The sequence below is a fragment of the Phascolarctos cinereus genome, unplaced genomic scaffold (genome assembly GCF_003287225.1).
Source record: "Phascolarctos cinereus isolate Bilbo 61053 unplaced genomic scaffold, phaCin_HiC Scaffold_5;HRSCAF=322, whole genome shotgun sequence".
In the NCBI taxonomy this organism is placed as follows: Eukaryota; Metazoa; Chordata; class Mammalia; order Diprotodontia; family Phascolarctidae; genus Phascolarctos; species Phascolarctos cinereus.
Genome location: NW_027555958.1, coordinates 299459547 through 299475896, shown reverse-complemented (window position 1 = coordinate 299475896; position 16350 = coordinate 299459547).

The following is a 16350-nucleotide window of genomic DNA, read 5'->3' as shown; positions in this document are numbered from 1 at the left end:
GTAGCTTTATGTCTAAGCTAGTAGCTATAGCTGCCTAGACTGGGAGGAAAGGAGAAAAAGTTCAAGGGGGGAAAAGGTAGGGAAGGACAGGGGAGAATTACCAGAGGAAGGCAAAAGGATAATAAGGGTTTAATCCCACCTTGGTGTCACTTTGGAAGTCACCTTCTTTGTCATACCTGGAGATTCCTGCCTCAACAATAAATTTTAGATGTGTTCCATTTTTTAACATTGGCTTTGTTTTGTTTTGTTTGCAGAAAAGCCAGGCACACCAAAGGGACAAATCAGGGGATATTTCTTTGTATTTTAAAAGCCTTTTTCACTTTCAGTGCAGAGGTACTTAAAATAGCTACTCACCCTTGTCTTTTTAAGACAGGAATCAGTTTATGAAAATTCTACATATATACAATTTCCCCGAAAAGCTGTGACGTGTGATGCACCTGCATGACCATTGGGTCCCACTCCGTTATATATAACAAGTCAAGACTTCTTCAATGGTGATAACAATAGCAAGAATACATTTAGCAATACAATGGAGAGAGTTGATCTGTTTATTTCCCTCAGTAAATTTGTCCCATGAGTCTGAATGACATGAGAAGAGGATTGGGAAAGAAGAAATAGAATCATGGAATTAGGCTGGAAGGGACCTTTGATGTCCTTTAGTCCAACAGGAGGGACCCTGGTGTCAGCCTGGTCAGGCTGAGTGTGACTGTTCCCCGCTCCCCACCCAGCATTTTATACCAGAGCACTTGGGGTGTGGTGCCCAAAAGAAATACCTGTGGGCTACAGAGACTGGAATTTTGTGGCATTAAGCATGTCTTTATTAAAAATAACATAAGATTCAGCATATAATACTGAAGGGAGAGCTGGCTTTGGAGTCCAGAAGACCTGGGTTAATTTCCTGCTGATCAAACATTACTGACAACGAGACCATGATCAAGTCATTAACTTTACTGAGCCTCAGTTTCCTCATCTGAACAAGGAGGACATTGAACTAAATGGTCTCTATATTCCCTTCCAGCTTTAGAACTATGAGACTGTGACTCTAAATTAGGGAGGAGTGAAGATCTGCATTAATGGAGGGAGTTCCCACCCAAGAAACCTTCCTTCTGAATGCATAGTTATAGACATGTACACGCTTATGTGTAACACACGGTGTCCCAAAAGTCTTAGTGCAATTTAAAGACTTTTGAGACACTGTATATTGGGAGGGGGAGGGAGTGTGCGTGCACCCATGTAAAAATACTCCTTATTGTACTCTATGCAGAAGGGAAGTGACTTCCTTCGGTCACACATGTCAGTGAGAGTGCTCACATCTGATGACCTAACCAGCGTGCCACACTGTCATAGTTTGCTAGGCAGCTAGGTGGTGTAATGGCTGGAAGACACGAATTGGAATCAGGAAAATATGAGTTAATATCCTACCTCAGACAGTTTGCTAGATGTAGGACCCTAGGCAAGTCCCTTAACCTTTCCAGCCTCAGTTTCCTCTTCTGTAAACTAGAGATATGACTTCTAAAAGGAGGAGTACCTCCCTCACTGGGCTGTAAATGCCAGCTCTTATTATTTTTATTATGCTTTTATGTACGCTAGGTGCTAACCTGTAGGTTAATGAGCAGGATCCAAACCAAGTCAGATGTCTTAAAAAATTAGAGAGGTCCTATCAAGTCACCGCAAAATTTCTATCCAAACAAGAAAGGATGTGATCAGATGCTTGAAAGGGTGAGAGAGGACAGTTTGTATCTTGGTGTTTCAACAGACAAAATTAGGCAATGGGATAGTTTGTTTCCAGGCCCAATCCATTAGTGAATCAGTAGGATGATTTCCAGGTCCTCTGGGAGGGACACCGCCTCCTCATCTCCTAGCGCCTGTGCCCCAACTGAGGATGTTGGCAGAAACCCAATTAATCTGCACTAAACCATCATAGCTCTCAACCCACAGACCTCCATCCTCCTGTCTTCTTGTTCCAAGGCCCAGAGTTCTATGAAGCTGCCAGGAACTATTTGAATTAAAAGCCCAGATACCAAACAGGCCTGGAGATCAGTTGGGCATCATCTCCCAGCGAAACATACTCTTCTCCCAGACCCCAGCAGCAATCATTTGCCCAACCCCAATGTCAGATCTCAGACCCCTGACACTTTAGCTCCTTATCTCCATTCCCACTCCCCTATTCCACCACTCTTGACCTTGCTTCCTTCTTACAGATGAGGAAACTGAGGCAAATGGGATCAAGTGACTTGCCCAGGGTCATATAGCTAATAAGTGTCTGAGGCCAGATTTGAATGCAAGAAAATAGAAGATACTCTATCTGCTGTACCACCAAGAGGTTTAGTGTTACATATTTTTCCATGCCTGGAATGCTCATCCTCCTCACCTCTGTCTCTTAGAATCCCCAGCTCCCTTCAAGGTTCAGAGGATACCTCCTACAGGAAGTCTTTCCTGAAATCCCCAAGCAGCTAGTGCTTTCTTCCTATCCTTCCCATGTGACCTTGCATATAGTTTATACTTACTAATCTGTGAGCACCACCAGTAAAACGTAATGATGACAATAACCAGCATTTATATGTCAATTCAAGGTTTGCAAATCACTTTACATATGTTATCTCATTTGAGACGTATGACAGCCCTGTGAGGAAGGTGATTTTATTATCCCCATTTTACAGTTGAAGAAACAGAGGTTAAGAGGTTAAATGACTTGCCTAGGGTCGCAAGGCTTCTAAATACCTAAGTGCTTAGCACAAAGCCTGGCACACAGTAGGAACTTAATAAATGTTTTTTGAACTACACTGAACTGAAGTAGGATTTGAAATTGGGCTCTCCCAACTCTGTATCTGGTACTCTAATGATCATGCCACCTAGCCACCAACTAAGTTCCTTGAGGGTAGCAAGCTTTGTCTTTGCATCCCCAGCGCCTTGTAAATAGGAGGAATTTTTGGAGAGGGGGTGCAATCAGGGTTAAGTGACTTGCTCAGGTCACACAGCTAATAAGTTTCTGAGTTCAAATTTGAACTCAGGTCCTACTGACTCCAGGGACAGTGCTCTATCCACTGTGCCACCTAGCTGCCCCCCATAGCAAGAATTTACTACTCGTTGAACTGAGTGCCTTGAGTCCTGAAGAGCCTGGAGATAGAGTAGTCCTCGGGGACCCACGATCTAGACCACACCCCTCAGGGTATTCCTCAGTAACAGCAGCAAAGAAGGGAAAGGGGACAAATATGGAGAGATTTGTCCATATACACAGACAAGCGAGAACATGTGGATATATTTGTCATGGGAAACCTCTCCGCACTCCATCTCCTAGAGGTCTTGGATCATCAGTCTACCTCTAAGTCAACCACCTCATGCCTTGTGTTTCCTGCTACCTTCAACTTGGGACAATGTGGGATAACTTGGGATCCTGAAAGCAAGAGATTCCCCAATTGGTCACCATTAAGCTAGGTGAGTAACCCCAGTGTTCACCTTCCCTTGTTGCCTCAATGCCTTCTCTTCATCAGGGACCTTCTTTATTAGGACTATCTATTCAGTATCACCTAGGAGAATAAGGAAATACACTCTGAATCCAGAGTGCAGATTGGGAGAGAAAATCAGAGCAAGAAAGTGCCCTAACCTACCCAGTCCTACAAATATGCCCACATCTGGCAGTTGACAGCTGTTGGCTCTGCTCTAGAGATAATCCTTAATTAGGAAAGAAGGAATCATGATGTATGGGTTGGACCTAGGCTTTTTCCCAATTCACTCAGATGCCCAAGTGGGAGGTTGAAGCCTTTGGTCCAATGGCTACCCCCCTCACATGGACACAAAACTCCTTAGAATCGGCAAAATTCAGGATAGCTAGGTGAATGTGACTACTGTAAGTGTAGGGGAAAGTATCTTCTCCCTAGAAAAAGTCACCTCTGAGGCTGCATAAACAAAAATACTGGGCCTGTACTTTATTTCCCTCTTTATTAACAACAGAATGAACAAGAGTGATTCTGTTTTAAAAGGGGCTTCCAACAGACATATATACACATATGTACATACACAGGGTATTTATTTATGCTTAAAAATGCACTAAGATTTTTGGGCTACCTGTGTGGGTGTGGGTAAGGATGTATATTTAGGCTTCAATAGCTTAAAACATCACTAAGATTTTTTGGGATAGCATGTAAACATATGTGAATACATACATATATGTATGTATATATAAAATATACATGTACGCAGATATATAAATGTGCATATATGTATATACATGTGGTTATCTATAAATATACATATATATATATTTGTGTGTATATATACACACACAGAGACACCTTCCCCATGACACACACACGTATGTGTCTATAAAAGTGTTCTTTGTTGCACAGAAGGGAAGTGACTTCCCCAGAGCGCACAGATAAGTTTATCCATAGCATCATACTTCCTGATGACCTTCATATGATTTGTCACTTCTCATGGGGGCAGGCGTGTGCAAGGCCAATGCACAGTGTCTCTTTGGGTATGTATGTCTGTGTACTTGAAGGGTACAGCCTTCTCCTACCCAGTCCTACCTCATATTCCCCTGTCATGAAATGTTGACTTAACAGCTCCTGCTGCTGTTGTAATGGGGTAAAAAGAAAGGAGGGAGAAGAAGAAAGGGGGAGCCCAGGCTCAGAGGAGCTCCTTACTGTTCTTAATGAAAGGCTGAAGGGAGGGAGTAATCTCACTGGGAGGACTGAAGCAAAAGTAGGGCCATGCAAGCAGACGGCCTTATCTCTGCTCAGCCTCTAAAGCTCCCAGAGCTATAACCTGAAGTTCCCCTTCCCCCTCAAAACCCCCAAATGGGACTTACTCCCAAGGGGGCCACACCTCACACAGAACAACTGTGAACGTGAGTAACCTGTGTAGACTTACTGTTGACATTTAGTAAAAGTAGGATACTCTTTCAATAGATGTGATCTCAGTGAGAGGTGTATGGTGTTGAGGGAAGGCGATATGTGTCCGCGCGCGCACGCGTGTGAGTGCGTGTGTGTGTCCCATGTACACTCCCTGGGTGTATGCTTTAATTCAATTCTCCTTGTGTCTCCCTGTTTGTTGACTGAAGTGTGTGTGGGGGGACACACACAGAGTGGAAGCTTACCCTGAAGTACCCGTAGGGTGTGTGTGTCTGTGTGTGTGTGTGTGTGTGTGTAAGAGAGCGAGAGCGAGAGAGAGAGAGAGAGAGAAGAGAGAGAGAGAGAGAGAGAGAGAGAGAGAGAGAGAGGGAGATGCCACTCCGTGTCACATCAACCCCTTCTTCAGAGCCCAGCATCCTTCCCGCCCATGCCCAGGGATAGCCTCACGGCCCCGCCTCCATCGGCTTAGGCAGGGAGCGGCCTTTCCTCCGCCCCCAAGGACTCCTCTCTGGCAGTCCCCAGACTCCAGCATCTATTCGGGCTGTTAAAGTCTCCCTCTCCCACCCTCCTTCCCAACCCGCCACCGTTCCTACCTGCTCCATGTTGCGCCCTCTCTATGGCCCCCTCGCCCAGCCAGCTGGAGAGGACGCCGGAGGCAGCAGGCCCTCCATGCAGCCGTACCCACCTAGGTCCTGTCCCCAGCCTAGGGCCGGGCAGTGCCAGCGCTAGCACCAGCACCAGGCGGCAGTGGAGCCACGGAGGAGCGGAGAAGCAGCTGCTGATGTCTGGCACACCAACCACCCCTTCCCATTCCCTTCCTTCCCTTCCCTCAGGCCCCGCCCCTCTGTCCGCCCCCTCCCCGCCCCTCTTTGATGAAGGCATCACACATACACTCACACACGTTAACACAGACCTCACCCAGCCAATACCCCCAACCCCTCTTTGCACTTTGCTTTCTGTCTGTACTGGAGGGAGGGGGGCTGCAGACGTGTCATGCGGTTGCCAGGCTCGGCACTGGAAGGGGAGGGACTCTCAAAAGGAGAGGCCGTCATCACCTTCTCCAGGGTCAGGGAACTCAAACCCCATGGACAAATCTGCAACATCTTCAAGTGGGGAGAAAGAAAGTGGGGAGAGATCATCTGGAGTGAGATAGAGGACCATTCATTCCCAGACTTGACTTTCATTTCCCAGAGTGAGGCAGAGAAGGCCCAGAAGCTCAGGGACCCCACCATCCCTTCATTCAGCAAATCCTGTCTCTTTTGTGAAAAACACGCAGGTCCTGAAAACTGGTTGGTTTGGAAGGTCTCAACAAAGGGTCTTGCCTGCTGAAAGATTTTCCAGTGATAATGAAAAGTGGACAAACTCTAGGTGAGAAGGGAACGGTGGCTTAGTTTGGCACCAGTCTTTAACTTAATCATCTACCAAAATCTCTCTCTAGGGTTTGTTTGTTATTTTTTTATTGAGCTGGGGGGGGGGCATAAATACTTCCCTCCCCCAAATTCCTTGTATTTATATTGTGGTGAGGGGTAGGGGTGGGAGCACGGAAGAAGGACAATAGGGCATGTGTCTGGATGCTCAGGATAGTAGGGAAAGGGACTATAACCTCTATCCATGCAGGTTAGCAGCTTTTCTGCAACTTATAGTCATACAGAGCTGCCTAGAGCATAGAGAAAGTAAGTCACACTGCCAGTATGTCAGAGGCAGAACCAGAACCTGAATCTTCCTGATTCTGAAGCCAACTCTGTTCACTACATCATGCTGCCTCTCTTATGAGAGTAATCCACATTTTTTACCCAGTTCCAGAGAAGGAACAGCAGTGGCCAGAGCCCTGAACAGCATCCAAAGAATCTGGCACTTTGGGATACTGGCCAGTCTGTCTGAAGGATGTTGTTTCACCCTAGCCAGGAGACATCCACTCCAAATCCTGTTGAGACACTAAAGGGTTAGTAAAAAAGAGGCTTTTCTCCCATCCTAGACTGCCAGGAAAGAGGTTGTGGGGTGGTGTCCCTTATGCCAACCATTCTGCCCTTGTTGCCTGAAACATCCAGCCTGGCCAGGCAAGCCAGAGTCAAAAGGACGTCACATGAGTAGGCACGTGAGAGGTGGGCACTCTGCCCAAAGCGGGGTACCCAGTCATGGAGTGTGGAGGGGGCAGCAATTAACCCAGACAGATCTAGTACTGAGAGAAGGGAGCCATGTGTGTCAAGGAGGTAGATTCTCTGCCCAGAGCCCTCCTTCAGTCAGTATGCTTTTCAGGGTAAAAAGGGACAAGTCCTTTTTGTTCTGATAGCTTGGTTCTCCTTTTCCTCCTCCCCCTACCCCACTGTCAGGCACTGGAGTAGGGAGATTGGGGGGGGGGTCACCACAACAGAGGCAGGGAGAAAGTTGGAAATCCTTTGTGCTCCTGGAGGGGAGGGAACCGAGGACAAAGGGGGCTTTATGGGCAGGGTATGTGTGGGGTGCGGGGTGAGGGAGGCAGGAATGCAGACCAGGGGCAGGGAGGCCCAGAGCTCCCCAAGGCAACTGAGTTTAGGGCCAGGAAAAAAAATGAGGAGTCCAATTCCCCTATTCCCCCTCACTGGACCAGATTCCTCCCGCCCCCGTAGATGGCTTGACCATAGACAGCATCAGTTTGAAAGAAGGGACACTACTTATGGCTTTGACCAGAAGCCTTGGAACCCTCCCCTGGAGAATTAATCCAGATCCTTTCAGTTCTACTTCCCTCCCTCTTCCCAGCTTCCCAGGGCTCTGGGAGGTCATGCCCCTTGATGTCCCCCAGATGGTTGGCACAGCTCTCTCCTCAACTTCCCTCCTATGCCCTCTTTTTGCCCTAGTGGCCACTATGCCATCCAAAAGTCTGTGTCAGTTGGCAGTGGAGTGGAGAGGGGGGAGGGGGGGTGTTAGACTTGGGTGGGGTCACAAGGCTATGGGGTCAATGGGTCCCTTTGTCCCTTCAGACAGAGTTTGTTCCAAGGCAGGGAGAGACCAAGAAGGAAGAGAGACTTGCTCAGACAACCGATAGTGTCTCCCTCCCTCCAAGCCCAGCTGAGAAGGCCAGCAGATTAGCCATCCCATGAGGGAAGGAAGTGACAAGCAGAGAGAGTGTTAGTGAAGATGATATTCAAAATCCTCTCCAGTTCAGAGTATTGTTGGAGGGCTGTGGGAGTGGGGAGATGGGCAAGAAGCAGACACAGAGAGGAAGAGGAGGAGGAGAAGACCAGGAGAACGTGAGTTTCCTATCCTCATTTGACCTTATTCCCATCTCTCCATACTTGGTGCCTCTCCTTCAGCAAAAGAGGTTTCTTAAAGCCCTCAATGATGCCTTTGACGTTGAGCAAGGCTATAATTTCAGACAAAGAACTATCAACACTTTCATTCACTCTACTCCTTACTTTAGCTGCATGACCTTTGTTTTCATTACCTGGTACACAGGACAGAGAGGAGTGGACCTGTGACTTCACCAATATTCCAATGAAGAAACTCTTTCACCCAAGCAAAAACAAACAAAAACAGTCCCCACCCTTGAGGAGCTTTACATTCCTTTGGGAGATGGGGGGGAAAACAATATATACATAGAGAGGTAAGTATAAAATATAGACAAAGTACATAGGGCTGTATCTATGATTTCATTGATCTAGGGAGTTCTTGGGTTAGAAAATTCCCTCTACCCAAGCAGGTCGGCACTAGCTCTACTACTCGGTCTTAGAGAGTTATTTAGAGCACTGGGAGGTTAAGAGACCAGCCTAAGGTCACACAGTCTGTGTCAGAAGTAGCTGCCTCTCAACAAACAAACAGATATTTGTTGAATTGTTGACCTAAATCCACCAGGAAGGACTCTGCCAGACAAATCAGAGAACAGGTGGGAACAGGAACAATTGGAATGGCTTATAAATCCTGGCTTTACCCAGTTTTCATTTGAAGTCATTTTTCCCTCTACTCCTGTGAAGATGATTTCTTGGAGGTAAAGGGAAGGGCTGAGTCTGGGAGCAGCGGGTAAGGGAGGAAGCTGCTGGAACAGATGGGATGGATGGGGGAAAATGACCAAGGACTGAGGGGATAAATATGGGAGGAAGAAAAGGGGCAAGCAGCACCACTCATCCTCCTCCTTCTCCACCTGCTGCTTGGTGAACAAAAGCCAAAGATGATGCAATCTTAGTGAGGGAGAGCTGAGATTGCAAAGCCTTTGAGAGGAGGAGTTGGAGGGAGGGAGGAAGTGCTTGTGTGTGTCTGTGTGTGTTGGTGGAGAGGAAGAACATCATGGAGGGTGCAGGCAGGGTTTAGGATCTTTACTGGGTGGAGAGGAGGAGGGTTCTATCTGAGCTTGCAGTGAAAGCAGCTATCTCTACACACTTTCCCTGGGTTCCCGCTCCTCCTGTCAGTGCCCTCCTCCCCAAGGATTAGCTGGGGCCAAACCCATCCCAGATGCCATTTGTTGCTTTATAAAACAGAAGTCAGACATGATGCAACAACAGCATCATTCCAGATGTCCTCCTTAGAGGGGAATGACAGCTCTCTCTAGAGGGAAATGAAGAGCAGGGTTGGGGGGAGTAGTGGTAAGGAGAGAAAAAATGGAAAGACAAACAAGGCTAAATGGCTTTGGGGCTCACATCACATCCCTTTCCAAGAAGGTATTAGGCTATGGGACATTAAGTCCCATTTATGTCTTTGAGAGGTCAGGAGATATAGTATCTCCCATGGGCATTGCCACCAGCAGGCATCCATCTACCCACTTTTTTGGGGGGATGAGGGTGGGAGAACCTATCTCACCTCCAAGATGTCAGTCCCCTCGGCCTAAGAAGGCTATAGAAAGCGTAAAGAAAGCTACCTCCCACTCTTCTCACCCTTTAGGAGTCTCACTGCTCTCTGTGGGATTGGACTAAAATGGTCTAGAAGCTTCTTTCTAGCTCTGATAATCTGACTTCATAAGATGGAAGTTCCCCTGGCTCAATAAGAGCCACAAAGGAGGTAAAACTCAGCTTCCTTCCAATGAAATGTACACTATCCCCCAGGACAGGTCCATGGAGTGTTAAGTGATGGCTAACGGTAAAGTTAGAGATGCCTTTCCAAGCATCCCACATACCTAGGATGATATGGCTAACATTGGCCACTAGATGGCAGAGGAAGCCTGCCACAGACCTCTGCATATAGCCTCCAATATCTATTTTTTTTCTGTTGGGTTTAATCTCTACTCCTCAAGGGGTTCTTCTGTTTTTTGTCAGTTTCTTACCTTCACTTGACCCTCTCCCTATCTCTCTGTGGTAAGTCCCTCTCCTAAAGGCTCCTCTTTTTTTCTCACAGTTGAAAAAGTAATGCATAAGAATTTTATATACTTTTAAAAAAATAATTATATTTTAACATTTTTTTAAAATTTTGAGTCGCCAATTCTCTCCCTCTCTCCAGGAAGCAACATTATATCAACTATACAAGCGAAGTCATGTAAAACATATTTCCAAAGTAGCTATGGTGCAAAAGAACAAAAAAAATTGTTTAAAAAGCAATGAAAATAATATATGTGAAAAATGTTTCAATCCACATTCAGAGTTCCTCAGTTTTCCGGAGCTGGATAGCATTATTTTTCATGAGTCCTTTAGTCTTGGATCATTATACTGATTAGAGTAGCTAAGTGTTTCACAGTTGATCATTGTTACAACATTTGTTGTTACTGTGTACAATGTTTCCTGCTTCTGCTCACTTTACATCACTTCATGTAAGTCCTCCCAGGTCTTCCTGAAACCGTCCTGTTAGTTATTTCTTATAGCATAACAGTATTCCATAACAATCACATACCACAACTTTGTTCAGTCATTGCCCAAATGATAGATAAGCATCACTTCACTTTGCATCAGTTCATGTAAATCTTCCCAGGTTTTTCTTTTTTCAACTTTTTATTTTTAATAATATTTTATGTTTTTCCCAACTACATATATAGACAATTTTTAACGTTCAATTTTTAAAAATTTTGAGTTACTATTTTTTTTTTTTTGCTTTTTGGTGAGGTAATTGGGGTTAAGTGACTTGCCTAGGTCCTCCTGACTTCAAGGCCAGAGCTCTATCCACTGCGCCACCTAGCTGTCCCTGAGTTCCAAATTTTCTCTTCCTCTTTCCCTCACCTTCCCCCTTCCTAAAATAGTAAACAATTTCATATAGGTTATACATATTCAATTATGTAAAATATAGTTCCATATTAGTCATGTTGTGAAAGAAGAAACCAAACAAAAAAAAACCAAAAAATAGTGAAAAATAGTATGCTTCAATCTGCATTCAGACTCCATCAGTTCTTTCTCTGGATATGGATAGCATTTTTCATCATGAGTCCTTTGTGATTGTCTTGGATCATTATGTTGATTAGAGTAGCTAAATCTTTCACAGTTGATCACTGTTACAATATTGCTGTTACTATGTACAATGTTCTCCTGGTTCTGCTCCCTTCACTTTGTATCAGTTCGTGTAAGTCTTCCCGGGTCTTCCTGAAACCATCCTGCTTGTCATTTCTTATAGCACAATAGTATTACATCACAATCACATACCACCACTTGTTCACCATTCCCCAATTGATGAGCATCCCCTCAATCTCCAATTCTTTGGCACCACAAAAAGAGCTACTATCAATATTTTTGTACATGTATGTCCTTTTCTAAAGGCTATTCTTCTAAGAGAGACGTTCTAAGGCTCTGTCTTCCCAGTAACTGAGCAGGACAGTAACTTCAAAGAACTCTTTCAACCAACCACTCTGCACCTTACTTACCTGTGTAACCTCTGACAAAGTTACTTATCCTCTGAGCCTCAGTTTCTCCATTTGTAAAATTAATGTTGATTATCTCCAAGACTCCTAGGAGCTCCAAATCCTATTAACCTGGGAGCGATTCAGTTGAACAAAGGCTTATTTACTGTACTCACAGCACTCTGCTGGCCACTGGGCATGTCAAAACACATCAAGATGTAGTCCCTTGCCCTCAAGAAGCTTCTAGCTGAACAGAGATACGTACACAAATAGCTATGTCACAAAATAGAAAATGATTCAGTACATGAAGAGGTCAGAGTGGTCTGAGAGATTCCAGGCAAAAGGGATTACTTTTAGTGAGTGGTACCAAGGAAGGCTTCATGGATGAGACTTGAGGATCTATCCAGTCATTCATTCACTTGAATTCAACAAACATTTATACAGTGTGTATTTTGTGCCCATCATTTTCTTGCTCAAAAATCTGAGTGACTTCCTACTGCCTACTAACCAAAATACAAACTCCTTACGTAGCATACAGTCACTTAGGGCTCACTCTCCCACCTCTCAGTTCTAGGGGGTAATTCTGACAAGCCCCCATCCAACATGTCTCACCTTATCAATTGTCCAGTTGATGTCTACTCAAAATCCATAAACCAATTAACATCAAGAAGCTATAGCAAGAACAAAAGAATTATAAACCTCCCAAATTAGGAACACCCTTTCCTCTGCCATCTCAGTCCCCGGGGACAGTGAACTCAAATTTCAAGTGATGATTCCCAACCATTCCCCCAAACATTTGATTCCCTTTTGAATGTGGCACAGCAGATGAGTAAGCCATTCCCCAGTCTGCAGGACTACTGACTCCATTCACTGCTGGGCTGGGTCAAGCAGGTGTCATCTTGTCAGCAGGGACTCTTCAGGGGTGGAGTGAAGATAGTGGAGTGAGGGGACACAACTGCCAAAGTTCCCCCCAGACTTCTAAAACAGCCACAGAAAACACCAAATTGAATTCTGGAAATTCAGGAAAGCCAAGGAAAAAATCACCATGAGATTTTCCAGCCCAAGGGATCTTAGAGAGATGTCTGTGGACACTGGGGTTGGCGGGCCAGAAGACCAGCAATGCAGAAGCAGTACCTGATGGAGACGACAGCAGTAGCATTGTTGGGGAGCAGCCCTGTGTCCAGGGAACTGAAGACCTGGGCAGAAAGAGATCCCAGGGGATCTGTATACTAGCACTACAGGACTGGGTACCATTGGGTAGCTCTGCTGCCCATTATCCAGTTCCAGATCAAAGTTCCAGGGCCAGTAGGAGTGGTCATGGTCTCAAGGGGTCCTTACCTGGGTAAGGACCATAGTGCAGACCAGAAGGGAAGCGACCAGACCTCTCCCTAGATTACACTATGTTGGAAGCATCAAACTTACAGCTCCCCAGACTGAGTTGTGAAAGCAGTAGAAAGATATAAAGGACAGAAGCTCAGGCCAGCCACCACCCACTCACCAAGAAGCGAGCACAGCATAACACTAATATAAACTACAAAGTCAAGAAATCAGGTGGAAAAAGAATAAAAAGTTACTATGATGACAAGGAAGTTCAAGACACAAATTCAGAAGACAATGACTTGAAAACATCTACAAGCAAAGCTTCAGAGACAATTGCAGATTGGACACAACCCCAACAAGAATTTCTAGAAGTGCTAAAGAAAGAGGGGTTGGTTTGTTTGTTTTTCTAAAGAGCAAAAAATAAAAGTCACTCTACACCAGGCTTAGCAGCTGTAGCTACTGGAAGACACTGCTATGGATTCTAGTTGCTGGAAGCCTGGGAGTTCTTCCAGCCTTTTGAAGCCCACGTAGTCATACATAACCTGTCCATTTTCTCCACTACTCATTCACTTAAGAGAAAGAAATGTAGGTACCACCATGCATTCATGACCACATGGAGGCTGAGTGGTGAGGGAAGGCAGCTGGTAGCAGCAAGCTTCTGCTGCCACTGCTACTACTTCTCCATCCAGAAGCTTATACCATTTCTTCTTTCTGCTTACTTGAAAGCCACCAAGGAAAAAAAATAGGTTTTTGGTCTGCTTAAACTTTTTGTCAGCAAAGTTGTTCTGGTTCAGTAGCCAATTAAATGACTTTCCATTACCACACAGTAAACTGATATGAAACAAAGGATACCTGTGCACACTCGCAATTGGAGAAGGGCCCCTCCATTTCACACACCCAGAAGCAGGCCTACCGAGAATTCACATGGATCACCCACAGATAAAGGATACTGAGCATCCTCTAAAGTCTGAGCTGTCCTTATACTTTCATTGGCATTCAAAACTTACAGATCTGGCTGTTTCCAGCCTACCATTAAGGGCAACTTTCAGGCTTGTTCTTTATAACTTTGCAATAATCACTTTTGATATTTTGTGGTTGCTGTGTCTTCTATTTGTTATAGTCATTGTGTATGTTTTCTTGGATCTGCTTACTTCTACATGAGAACATGTCCTTCTCTATTCATCACATTGTCTTTTACAACACAGTAATATTCCATTATATTCACACAATAAAATTTGTTTAGCTATTCCCCAGCTGATCTACTTCGTTTCCAGCTCTTTGCTACCAAAAAATATTATATGTTATAAATACTTTGTTTATCTTTCTTATCAATGACTTCCTTGGGGTATATACCTAGTAGTAGAATCTCTGGGTCAAAGGGTATGGACAGTTTAGTCACTTTATTTGAATAATTACAAACTGTTTTCTAAAATGGCTGCACTGATTGACAGCTCCAAACGGTAGCTCTTTTTATACTGCTGAACAATTCTCTAAACCTACATCTGATAACCCAGTAGATTTTAACTTCCATTATGGCAGGAAGTTTTCTTATTCCTGTTTATGTATCCCCACTTCTTAGCACAGTGCCTGGAATATAGCAGGTACTAAATAAAATGTTTATCAAACTGAGAATCATCATACCAAAATCATGTTTACATTGAGATATCTTGCTGGAATTTGGGAAGGGGCTTCTTGCCATCAATTCATTTGCCTTGGTCAAGTTACTCAACTTCTCCAGGTTTTAGTTTCCTATAAATCAAATGGGACTAACTGATAGTAATCTATATCATCTCAAGCCTATGTATAACAAAATCTCATTGATTTGGACTATTAGAGAAACACACTTATGAGTTTTTTAAAAAAAAAGACTTCATGGCATATTTACTAAAAGAAACAAATTTCATTTCTTTGAAATAAACATTAAAATTATCAACTACTCTGGTGTTGGCATATACAGGTTCTGAAAGTCAAAGATTACTTATAATTAGCATTATATTCAAACACATGCTAACAGAGATTGAAAAGTTCTCCAGTAGGTTAAACATTCTTCTGCCTATCTTGTTTACATTTTTTTTTTGCTTTGCCTTTGCCCCCCATAAAACATGAAAGGTTGTACTTCAGCTAATCCGATGCCCATATTATCATGAATTTTGCTGTTTGGTTGTTTCAGCCATGTCTGATTCTTTGTGACCCCATTTGAGGGTTTTCTTAGCAAAGATACAAAATGGTTCGCCACTTCCTTCTCTAGCTCCTTTTACAGATGAGAAACTAAGGAAAATGGGGTTAAGTGATTTTCCCTGGATCATACAGCGAGTGTCATAGGCTGGATTTGAACTCATGAAGATGAGTCTTCCCAACTCCAGGCCCAGTGCTCTATCCACAGCACCACTAGCTGCCCTATTATGAATTAGGATACTCAGAACCAATGCCATACTATTGAACTGCAAACTCCATGAGGGGAGAGATCTTAGATTACTTCTATGAACCTAGTATAGTCTTTTGCACAAAACAGCCACCTAACAAATGGTTATTTTTTTTTAAGCAGGCATAGTTCAATTTACTCCTTGTTTATTTAAAAAACATCTATGTGGTCACCACAGCAGCTGCCTGGGTCCTCTGGACAGCCATGCTAGTGTGAATCTTCACAAGACGGTCAGTGAATTGCAGATAGGGAGACTTAGTGAACATAGCTTCTTTCCACGGGTCTGGGATTAGGTAGCTGTATGTTTGTTTTTACTGTTGTCTTGACCGTATTTATGGAGGAGAAAATGCAACAATGACTCACAAGTTGAATCACAAAGAAAGTAGACATTTTTCTTTTAACTTTTCACTCAGTGTCTAGGTGACTCTCATCCTGAGGATGGCTGAGGCAACTTAAATTTCAAAAGATCCAGGTTAAAATCTAAGAAGGTCTAAGTGTTGTAATTATGATGCTGAAGGTTCTCATAGGTAGAATTCTCAAATGCCTCAGCACTTTCAATCCTTTGTGGTGGCTGCTGAATTTTAGACTTCTTTTGTTTTTCTTTTGCACTGCCTCCTGATTTTGTAGAGAGAAAAACTGTTGAAGCAAATTCTCCAAACCCCCATGCTTTCAGCTGTATGGTCTTCAACACTGCCCCTCGGTCCAGTTTCAGGAAAGAGGAAAAGGCCGTGGCAGCACTATATGAAGACAGCAGATTATTACTCCTATTTTGCAGAGCAGAGGGAGAAAAGGATATGAATGCCTTCTCACCAGTTCACAGGTTTTGCTGCTTCTCCTTCCTCCACTAGGACCTGCCCAAACTGAAGGAGCTTGGGATTGGCACTGCTATTTCTAAAGTTCCTATCTTATCAAATGAACAGTTCAGGGTTAAGAATGAATCCTGGGTGCTCCTTGCTGCTCCTGTGTGATGCGGTCCCTTCCAGGGATTCGAGTTTCCTAATTTATAAAAAATGAAGGTAGTGGACTAGAAGTGA